This window comes from Pseudopodoces humilis, chromosome 1 (genome assembly GCF_049639895.1).
Source record: "Pseudopodoces humilis isolate 2021_Gansu_Grassland_sample_001 chromosome 1, ASM4963989v1, whole genome shotgun sequence".
Lineage (NCBI taxonomy): Eukaryota > Metazoa > Chordata > Aves > Passeriformes > Paridae > Pseudopodoces > Pseudopodoces humilis.
The window spans coordinates 6802724-6813542 of NC_142200.1; the positions used below are offsets into that span (position 1 = coordinate 6802724).

Consider the following 10819-nt stretch of genomic DNA (forward strand, 5'->3'; position numbering starts at 1 on the left):
GCTGTGGATGCCCCATCCCTTGAAGTGTTCAAGGCCAGGCTGGACAGGGTTAAAACTACCTGGTCTAGTGGAAGGTGTCCCTGCCAATGTCAGAGGGGTTGGAACAATCTGGTCTCTTCTAATCCAAACCATTCCATGATGCTGTGACATGCTGGATTTGGTCCAGCACTGCCATTTTCCACGTGTACCACATCCTGCTGCTTACATGGCTATTGGGGCAGTAATAACCCATCCCTCTCTGTCCCATGGGGCCTCATTTTCATCAGCCACTTTGTCTGAAACAATTAAAGTGTTACTGTTAAACTGAGAGCAGTTACACCCTGCCCTACCTAGTTTCTCATCTATTTTCTCTGCTTGAGAATTGCAGAAAGGATGATGTGCATGGAATCTCATCGGCTTTTTTCCAGGTGTCTCTTTTGGTCTAATAAATGGTATTACTTCACTACAGTAACTTTTTCTTTCACACATCCTTAAAACATGGTAGTTGCAAGAATACTATCACTACAATATGTTATTATGGCTATTGTACTTCTGACTGAGCCATAAAATCAAGGATCTTACAGTCATTAAAAATCTCCCAACACTCCTCACAAAAACAGACATGTTAGTTCAGGTTCTCTGGCCCAGTGAGCACAATCTTTACATAATGTTTCAGCTGAATTGTGGCTCCCTTTACTTTCAGTTGTAACTGAGGGTTGTTAAACAGCTGCCATGATTCCCCCCGCTCCCTCAAGAGACCAAGCTGCAAATGAATTATAGATATAACACAAGCAGTCTTTCACATGCGGCACCCAAAGCCTCTTACGTGGGTCAGAATCACATGTTTATTGTCCTGTCAGATCACTGAAATGAAAATCCGTGGACTTTGTGAGACGACCCCAGTGTATTGATTGCTATAAAGGAGACAGAGAATCTTTGACTTGAGATAAAAAGATATCAGACATCTGTGATTAACGATCAGCAAAACTTGAGTGTTGCAGAGAGCTTTTAATTGATTCTATCAAAGTGCCTCTCTGCCTGCATATTTATGCACCAGATGCGCATATGCAAAGTGTTTTGATGTACAGATCCTACGTGTGTGTCCACAGATAAAATCTGTGAAAGGAATATGTGTCAGGGCTACAAGAGTCCCCACACACAGGGTAGGGCTGGCTGCTGGGTCAAGGAACCAGCTCAGTGCCAGCCCATGGGTATCTCAGGCTGTGTCATCCTGGATCCCCTCACTGGGCCTGATCCTTATCCCCACCCACAGGCTGTATCCCATCTGAGGGGAGGGGAGGGGAAGGAATTCTGAGTTTCCACATGTAAGAAAGAAGACAGCAAGAGAGGGGAGGAAGGAGAAGAGGGAGAAGGCGAAAGAAAGCAGGAAGAGGAGAAGGAGGAAAGGAGGGGGAAAAAAGGAGAAAAAGAGAGAAAGAACTATAGAATACAGTGCAAGTATCTTCACACAACTACATTTATATGTAGACTCCTCCAAAAGCAGAAACAAGGAGATGACAGTGAGGACTGAAGCTTGGACTCTGTCCAGATGCTCAATTGACTTTGTCGTTCCTGTCCTATTTTGACCTTTGCATTTTTCAAGGGTAATTAAACACTCCAGCTTCAGATTGGATCTTGCTTCAACTAGTGATTCACCTCTGCTGACAAGGTAAAGAGCTACACAGGAAAGGTCCAACCTGGCTGCCCAAACAGCCATGTCCATGTTGGTCTTATTTTATGTGAATATAATGCCACCAAGTAATTAGCAATAAAAATACTGTGCAAGAGCTGTGTATGACATTAGGATTGAGTAATTTGGTCTTTAACCCATCTAGCAGCTACTGCGGGATGCAATAAGTGACTGAAAGCCATATATCTCATTATAATAAATATTTTATAGATGACATCTCAGCCCAAATCACCTTCCATGACATTGTTTTTAAATCCGCTGGCAGGTGATAAGCTGATTTCAGTGGCTGGCCATTGGAAAAGAAATCTTCCGTTGCTATGTTAAAATGAGCCCATATTCACAACAACCATTTTCATTTCATCTGTGTCAGACATCAACAATGCAAAAATGGGTGACCCTGCCTCAATTTCTGTCACTCAGAGGACGAAAGACCACTTCTTCCCCACCTTGGGTGCCTATTTACCATTTCTCACCCTCGGGCTGATGCCTACTTGTGAGAAAACTCTCACAGTGGACATCCTGCTATATTTGTTTTGTGGAGAGGCAGAAGAATTTGCTATTTAAGGCTGTAAATCTGGCATTTCACAAGTGCTGAAATTCACACCTTTGCATTTCCTGCTAGATCCCTGCTATATAAGGTGAGCAAAGGTAACCACACTGCTGATATTTGCAGTAGTTCTTCATCTCACTCCTTTTGGGATTGTTCCCATGAACATAAGTACTCTTCATCTCTGACGTCTGAAGGCAGCTCTTTATCCATTCTTATGTGGCTCTGAGTGACAAAGCATGAGAGAAAGCTTCCTAACTGTGAAATTTATTAGACAGGAGAGCAAAGTCCTCTGGGGGAACTGCTGGAACAAAACTCCATCAGAGCAGGTTTTTGAGGGGATAAAATATTATGGACGGAAGGTGTAGTGTTATGATCCTGCAGTGACAAGAGTTGAGCAGGTTCTTAAAACTACTTTTCATTCCCAAAAATAGGGCAGAAAATGGGAAAAGCCTTCCCAGCAAATCAGGTGGGCTCCTCTGTCATTGTGCCATATGAGATTTTTCATTAATTAAATGTATGCTGTATCTTTAAATCACTCAGGATTCTCTCCACCCCCTCCAAGAGGAGGGATATCTGAGTGATTAAAGCATCTGGGTCATTCATTCAAGTACCTCTGCACAAATGAGTAGAAGTCCATGCTTAATCCTCCTACAAATGGGTCATGAGTATTCAGACAAGAGTCTCAAAGGCAACCTGAAGAGATGCTAACCAAATCATGTGAAAATTTAACACACCTGATGCAACTGATCTGGGCTCCTAGGAAAAAGTGAGGATGTTTTCTTCAAAATAAATAGGTCTATTTGTACAAATATAGCTCAGTCAAAGCCAACCCTTAGCCAGTAGACTATCCCAGGGTCTCACTTTCTTCATGGCTAAAATCTTTCTTCTACTTTTCAACTTGAATTTATTCTTTCTCAATATTCTTTTGTTCTTCGAAAATTTTTCTTCAGCTGAAACTGCTCTTGCTCTTCACTGGTGTGTAGCCTAGTGCCCATTTTCAGATGGCAGCTGTGTTCCCTCATCCTTAATTGTGTTAAAATTAACAAGCCAAGCTATCTTGGTGTAAGACAGGCACTTCCATTTCCCAGATCACTGTTAGGGAGAAAGCAATGAACAAGAAATTATTTCTCTTTGGCTTCTTAAAAGTAAGAATTAGTGTCATTAGAGAAATTAAAAAGGATCAGTTTCCAAAGAAGCAGAAGCTGATGTTTCTCCCACAGCTTGTGCCTACAGAAATGCCAGAATCTGCTGCTGCAGACATGCTGAAAGCAAGCTGAAAGCACCATGAGCAGAAGAATGTATGGGAGGAAATCCAGCAGAGGAAACAGCTGTTGGAAGAAAGCAAAAGCAGAGATAATGCCTCTTGCTCAGTAAGTTTTAAATTGGAATTTGCTGAAGACTGACAGTGTTTTGGGGAACTATTACTCATGCTTTTACTATCTTACACTCTTTGTTAAGCTTTTATTCTTGGTCACCATCAGAAACACTCTATTGCACTCCAAATGCCTTTAGTCTGATTCTTTCTGGCTTTTCATATCATAACTAATAGTTTTTTACTGAATCTCCCCCTGCCTGAGTGCATTACTCTTGCAGAAGTTTAACTAGCGTGGCAGTCAGTATTCCAGGTGAGTTTTCACGGAGTCCAGTACTGGGCTATTAAATTCTTCACTCTTCCCCAATGAAAACACCTTCCCTGACACAACACAGGCTTATGTTTGACTCATGATTTCCCTGATCAGCTGCCATGCCTGTGTCCTCCTTCTCCCATCAAGTCCTGTCCCCAACCACTGCAGAATGGCCAACACCAGGTGAGTTTGCATTTTGAACAGCTGAACTTCATCCAACTGCTGCTTCTCCAGTACTTGTGATCATTTTGATTTCCCTATGTGATACTTCCACCTGTTTTGAACTGATCACACCTGTCACCCCTGTGTGATCAGATGTCAGTTAATTTGTATGACCCTCTGGCAGCATCCTCACGGAGCTACTGTGGGGATGGAGTGTCACCATCGCTCACACCCCCTGCCACCCTCACACTCAACACAGGCAACAGCCAAAACTGTGTTTCACTGCAAAATTACATTTAGTCAAAACCAAAAGCTGACATGATGGAAACATTCAGGTTTCCTTGAAGAATATAGTAGAAGTAATTGCTCTGATCTGGGGAGTCCCAGTCCTTCTCCTAAAAATAAAGCTGGTATTTGAAACCTAGGCTTCCTAAGTCAGATGGAAATTCTATTTTTGTCTGGTTTTTTCCTCTATATTTTTTGTTTGAAACTTTACACTTTGCTAATTTTGTCTTACCAAAGGTCAGTTGTTGGAACCTCAGATTTTCATAGACTACGAAACTCATTTCACTCCTAATTTTACTACTTCCTAAACAAGCTGAAGCAGGATTTTTCGTAGCAGTACACATGAAGACGCCTTATAAAAAGCAAAACAACTGTTACTTATTTTATAACATTTCCATTATTTTTAAAACACCCTCTACTTACCTTTCCAGTTGATTTCTAATCTATTTTTTAATTAATGACCCTAATAAACTTCTAACTTTACCCGTATTTTCCCTCTGTGTCCTTCAAAACTACCATTAACCACATGCCTGAGTTACTTTTTGTTCAAAAGAATTCATCAGAAAATGACAAGTTAAGTCTAATCAGTCAGTCTTTGCTCCCTCAAAGGCCTCCAACTGTTGTTAAGTAATATCCCTTGTCACACTTTACATAGCCCAACAGGCTGGGAAAAAAAAAATAAAAAACAAAAAATACTTGTTATAGCCACAATGATAAACAAAATCTGCTCTGAAGCTACTCTAATTGCCTTCAGAGTTTAATACAACCCTTGGATTGACCTCGTTCTGGGGAAACATAACAGCCAGAGTAATTATTAAAGTATCAGCCCAGACTTAAATCCACATACAGATTTCCAGCTGAACATTAAATAACACATGGTCTTTGAAAAATTGGGCGCTACAGTCTTCAATCAGCTTCTGTCCCTCATCAGCTTTACTGCACCAGGAAAATAAAGGACAAGAATTGGCTGGACACACAATGTCAGCAGCTGGAACACTGACCTATGCTTGCAAAGGCTGCTGCCCTACTAGGCAGGGTATTGGCATTAAGATTTTGAAACTGTTATCACTCACAGGAGATCAAAGACTTTTCTTTTATTCCCATGGAGGTTTCTTTTACAGTGGGCTTTGCCTGCCATTTAAATGTTTTCACTCTGGATTTATTCCTTATTTTATCCGGTCTGCAGACAAGGTTTGTTTTGGGTTGTTTTTTTTTTGCAATGTGATTTTCTAAGCTTGTTAAAGCAGCCACAAAATGTTGTGCTGCATGTTATCCCAGAAAATGTAAAATGTGTGATATTTCAGCTATGGTAGGATTGGTAATAAGGAGACCATAAATTTAAAAATATGAGTATTAATTTTAGATTTTATGCAACCCTTTGAGGAAGCTCTGCTAAACTGAAAGCACCATTTCCTGCTTCAATTAGACATATTAAATATTCCTTCTCTTTTGAAATCAATTGAATAATTAGATATGCTAAAGGATCAAACTGCGAGTTCCAGTTTCGCATAACCCTTTGCCATTACCAGCTGTTCCTTACAGACACTGGCCCTGAGATGAACATTCAGGAGGGGTTTCCGATTTTGGGAACATGCATGACGGTTTCTTCTTTGCTTGCTACCACAGCTCCTTCATTCTGTAGCCTTGGAAGAGGCTCTGAGATACCACTCTACTTTCTGTTGCTCAGACCAGCTCAATCAGCTCACCCAAGTATGAGAAGCTTTCCTAAAGAGAGCCTTATTCAAGGCAAAGATTACAAGCTCCCCCAGTTCCCTTTCCCATTGATCAGGGAGACTTTTGGAGCCAGGGAAGCATTGCCTCCATTTCCCAAGCTTTTGACTGACATCTCATTCCTGAAAATGATTGCATTCATCCAGGTGGAACTGGCTCCAAGCACAATGTGTGGGCACATGGGCACATCTGCCCAGCAGCCAAGGATGGTCAGAAGTCTCAGCTTCTCTGTGGAAAAGGTGTGTCTGCACAGACCTTGTCAAACACACAATCACCCCTCTGGACTGCACAAACAGTGCGACCTAGACCTGAGGAGAGGCTCTGAGAGAGAAAATTCTTCTCTGCTCGATCCCATGCTTCTGCAAGGGACCTACCTGCCTTCAAACACATTGCTGCTGCTGAGCTCTATTCTGCAGACAGTTTTGGGCTGAAAAGGGCTCCATCTGTTGAGAGTTTCCCATATTGCTTCTGGGTGTTACCTAGGTGGAGGGGAGACATGGGGGAATCCCGTATTACGCAAAGGAGGACCTCTTATTGGCCTCTCTGATACAACTACTTGAGAATTTTAAAGCAATTGATATTATTCTAAAGTGAACAAATAAATGGAAGGAATATACTTTTGAGCTTTCTTAGACATGAGATAGAAAAAGTCTTCCTTAGAAACGCCACATTATAGTCAATCACATTTAAGAGCAGGAAATCAGCCAGTGGCCTCCTCACTTACACCCAAACATGTGTACACAGCTCCAGTTGAACAGGCTTTGTAAACCTAGACAGAATAACAACCTTGAATTCAGGAGAACAACTATTTCTATTAATCACTGCAATAAAAAACCTGCAAACTTGGCAACACAGTTTCACTCAAATGCCTCCTCAATACACACTGGAAACACCGCCCCCAGTATTACTCAGACATTATTATTTTTTATCATTGCAGTGTCTCTTAAACAGGCATCTTCTTATTGCCTCACAAAGGAAACTAATGAATCAAAGCATGAATGTTCTTGAAACAAATCTTTTAAAATAAATACTAGCTCCAAGGTACTGGTGACCTTCTTTGGCCAAGAAGTTAACCTCTTGTTTGGAAAAATACAAGAACTGAATATCATAAATAAGCCTTTGATTTGGGTTTAATGGAGGCCATAGTTTTGGGCTGCTGCATACATCTATTAAAGAGAAACTTTCAAAGATTTTAAACAGGATCAATTCTGTTGTCACATAGCTAATAAAAATGAACAATTATTTACTTATCAATTAAATTTTTTGGGTAACTGGTGCATAAGAAGGCGATTGGAAGTTGTATTCAAAGCTGAATTGGGATTTTATTAAATACTTTAACTGACAAACTGACAGTGGTGGATGGCTATCCGGAAATCTGGTCTTGGTCACTGTACATGAAGTAAATTCACATTTGAGGGTAAATTCTGAAACTTGAATCCTGAGTACTTTCCTTGTAAATCCCATTGCCTAACACATAAAGCTAAAATTAAATGCAGAAGTCCAACTCTTTGAAGGACTAAGCAGATTCAATTCCTTCTAACTTGAGTTACCGTTTACAGCAATCACTCTTCCGGAAGGAGACTCACTAGTTTGGAGTCACCTTCCTCATCTTTATTGTTCCTTAAAGGATTCTTTTAATTCAAGGGAAATTTCATGGATTTCTATAGTAATGCCTCTAGAGCTGCTATTATCTCTAAGCAGTAATACAAGCAAATAAAGCCACTGCAAAAATAGAAATATAATTCCTATTCGCATCTCATGCTTGTTAAATCTCATCGTGGCATGCTGTGATTAATCTCTCGCAGAGAGTTTCTTTAATTCTTATGTAAGGATAAATATCTGTATTTCTTCATAGTAAACAAACAAGCTTTTTGCACTATCTCACTTGTGACACAAGTAAAAAAAAAAAAAAAAGCCATGAATTGGTAACAGTTGGTTTTGTTTCTCTACAGATCAGACAAATATTTTAGAAACCCCATGCCAGATAATCTGACCATTCTTCTCATTCTGTATTTTTGTTTGGTGGTTAAATTTACGTACAGATTAGTTTTCAATTGCTTTTGATCACATTTTAAGGACTAGGTCTAAATCTGTTTCTGTGCATAGAAATCTTGATGTCTGGGATGTGTTTTTTAGTAAATATTTTCCTGCAAGTAGCCTGTCATCATAATCTATTCCTGCTTTTGAGTGAAAACAGGAAGTTTGCTCAAGTTCCTGTGTGCAATCCCCTCAAATCAATGTTTTGAGCAAAAAGGCAAAGGAGTAGAGTGCAGCTATAGAGAGGAACTCATTTCTGCTGGTTGTGGTATTCAGAAAAGTGCACTGGGCTGACATAGGGACAATGGTTACCGTTGTTGTCTGTGTCAAATTACTAATAATGTACTCTTCGTTCAAGAAAAGGGAATTAAAATTCTCTTTCACCTTCTACTCCTTCCTATTTAACACCTATGTGTCACTAATAAAGTATAATATTGCACAGTATTACTCCAAGGGTAAAACTCCTGTTTCCTTTCTCAGCTGCAGCCAGACTGTCTGGAGAAGGGAGGTCTAAGAGGCTCTGCTCCATTTCCTTGTATGGTTCAGTGACACAGTTCTGCCAGAGCCCAGGAGCCCAGGCTAGTTCAGGGGAGCACACACCACCAGCAGCCACGCCAGGTGTGTGGAACTGCCTTAGAGGGAATGATCTCAGCGTTCTCTGTAAGAGATACCTCGGGCACAGACGGTCTGGGACACGGCAGAGACCTCTATAGTGGAGTCAGATGTTAGTTTATTTCAGAGAGAGAGCCCTGCTAGGAGCCAGCAGATGAAGCTCAAAGCAGGCTCAGAGGGAACAATACAAAAGGGGTAGAATATGAATACACGAGTTTAAGACTTAAGATAGCTAAGAAAGAGAGTAACAGAACAGAAGTGAGAGAGCCGGAAAAATAGGATGAAAGAGAGCAGAAAGAGCAGGAAAAAGAGAAAAGCAAGAGCACAGAAAGAACAGCAAGAGAGCGAGCTCTCCTTTACAAGTGCTTATATAATCTATATATTGAATATTCTACTCCTTCACTAACCCATCTTTGTAAGTATACTAATATAGTAACGTTTGTGTGCGATCTGTAGAAATTGCTGCTTTTGCATGTTTTTAGTTATCTCGGGGTCCTTCTAGACCTTTCCTTATAAGGCTGGGAAGAGGGGTCTCAGCTTAGTTTTACTGGGGGAAAGAATATGTTCTGGCATACCAGACCGGTTTCTTTGAATTATTCAAACCATGCTTCCATTTGTATTTCTTCCTTAGCCGCTCTGGCTAAGGAGTCATATTTATAATTCCTTTCCGATTCTACCTTTCCAACAGTTCTCTTCACCAGAAGCAGAACCTTTTGGGCCCTGTGCTCAACCGTCAGGATCGTCTACCACTGTCAAAGAGCAGGTAAAGGAGAAGGAGGCTGTTGGTATGAGATTCCAGCAAGGAAAGGTTTATCTGCTGAAGTAGATCCCCAACCAAAGACCCCTGGGAACCTCTGCGCTCTGGACTAAATACAGGGAGGTTTCAGGGGGGTGGGTACAAATTTTTAACCAATCAGGGACCAAGAGGGGAGGAGCATGAGCCAGGGTTTACAATTCAGAAACCAATGAGGATAAGGGAGAGGAGAGAACAGGTCACATGGGCCAATGGGAAATCCAGATTTAGGGGATTTCCAAAGGGGGAGGTACAGTGAGGGGCTGACATAATGCAGGAATGACAGGGAAGGGTCTGGAACAAAGGGCAGGGTCTACAATGACTGATAGGGAACGGGGTAGGATTACCTTGATAGGCAGGGAAGATTGGGGAACAGAGGGTTGAGTTTACAATGAAGGGCGGTTCAGGGGAGGAGATAATATTCAGGGATAATCCAACTTGGGAAGAATGAGGGTAACATCGGAACAAGCCGTTAACAATAACATATGAACAACTAATAAAACAAACAGGTGCCACAACAGTTCAGCAGTGGCACAGAGGAACAAAGTCACTGTGTCAGTCCCAACCCTACTGAGGAGAAATGAGGAGCTGTTCTGATGGCTGCATGGTGGCCCAATACAGGAGATCACATGACAGGCGGTTTCTTTGCTATCTTCCAATTTGTGGCACTAAATATAGCACTGAGTCTTCTTGGAAAACTCAAAGAGAAAGAAAATTGAGATTTCTGCCTTCTATAAATTTTCCTGACTCACCCCTCCTTGAGCTGCAGATGTTGGAGCCATCAAAATCTTTTGCTAAATGAAAGACCTTTACAAAGGACTTTGTCAGGCAGTCATCCCAGGCATAATGTTTTCTTTAACAGTCATGGTGGTTGGGGCAGGAGCTGAGCAGCTTGCCTAGGCAGAGGACCAGCCAAGACCCTGCTCTGAGCCTTTGCTCTGGCTGCCAGCCCAGGTAAGCATTTGGTCCTGGGTGCTAAATGACTCTGCTGATGCCACCATAAAACCAGGAAGGGATTGCAGTTTTAGTGAGATTTCTGCTGGATGTTTGGTAAAACACTATCCATAGTATTGCACAGCTCTTGGAAATCTTTTCTCTGTATCACAGTCTCTCTTCTTATTTTCTTTTTACAGAGGATAAAACAAAGGTATCATAATTTGCCATGAAAAAATATGGGTTAGAAATGCATCTTGAGGTTTGTTTTTTATTTCATGTTATTTCTCTTTCCTTTTAACATCCAGGAGAAAGAACAGCCATGTGAGTTCAGCTCCTCTGCTCGGCCATAATGTACCCTTTGATGTAACTAACTGGCAAAAGCATATTTCTAATCAAATGTAGTTTCTCATCCTTAATCA

The 10819-nt window shown here is 41.2% G+C and overlaps 1 long non-coding RNA gene across 1 annotated transcript; it reads left to right on the plus strand.

Moving 5' to 3' along the window:
* Positions 1 to 3452: 3452 nt before the first annotated feature.
* Positions 3453 to 10448, plus strand: LOC148185005 (uncharacterized). Its single transcript, XR_015773205.1, has 3 exons — positions 3453 to 3589; positions 9360 to 9434; positions 10327 to 10448. It is a non-coding gene; the product is annotated as an uncharacterized LOC148185005 (long non-coding RNA).
* The last annotated feature ends 371 nt before the right edge of the window (positions 10449 to 10819 follow it).